Here is a 948-nt window from a genome sequence, read left to right as displayed (position 1 = left end):
AATATTAATATTTTATCTGTAGTTGAAATTAGTCATAAAAGAGGGTTATATGGCTAATCTAAGTGGGGGAGAAGAAGAACGAAAGAATTTCGAAAAAAAATGACATAAGTGGGACTCATGTGCCTTTATTTCATAAAGCAAAAGTGGGTAAGTATATACTTAAATATTATGGTGATTTCTTGATGAAGTCTGACCTTGATATTTTATTTGTGCAAGTGTAAAGGAAGAAAGTTAGAAGGAAATTGGAATCAAAGAAATGATTGAAGGACCAAATTGTAAAGAATGAAAAGTTTGTAGGGTCGACTAGTAAATAAGGAAAAGTTCGAGGACTTATGTGCAATTTCAATATTTGAAGTTAAATGGAAATTAACAAACCAAGGAAAGCTAGATTATGTGAGATAATGAGATGTGCATGTAAATTCTATATTACATTCAAATGATAGCATGTAAAAAGGAGAAAGTTAGTGGGGAACATGTGACACTCCCACCATGTGGAGTAAAAGGAAGAATGAGCCTAAATCTATTTGCATGTAAAGAGATTGGTGCATGAAATAAGATTGGAGGAATAAGATGATGCATAAAATAAATAATAAAAGGAAGAAAAGATGGCTGAATGAAGGTGGCAGACGGAGAAGTTTAGTGAGGATAGATAATGGGCTAATGAACAAGGGAGGAAATTGGTACATGAAGAATCATTGAATGGCAAAATGGCCAAATGAAAATAAAAGGTGAGTTGATGCATGTGTTCTGATTGGTTCGAAAGGGTGGCTAAATAAAATAAGAAGAATAAGGATGCGTGTGTTTTGATTGGTCTAAAAGGGTGGCCAAATAAAGTAAAATGAGGAGAAAATGAATGACAAAAGGGTGGATACACGGCTAGAGAAAGACAACACCCATTCTTTCACAAGTTCCTTTAAAACCGTGAGGGGGGAGGAAGGATTTCTTGCC

This window comes from Theobroma umbraticum, unplaced genomic scaffold (assembly GCF_002168275.2).
Source record: "Theobroma umbraticum cultivar Fairchild unplaced genomic scaffold, ASM216827v3 scaffold_12.0, whole genome shotgun sequence".
NCBI classification, from domain to species: domain Eukaryota; kingdom Viridiplantae; phylum Streptophyta; class Magnoliopsida; order Malvales; family Malvaceae; genus Theobroma; species Theobroma umbraticum.
Note: the sequence above shows the minus strand (reverse complement) of the source record.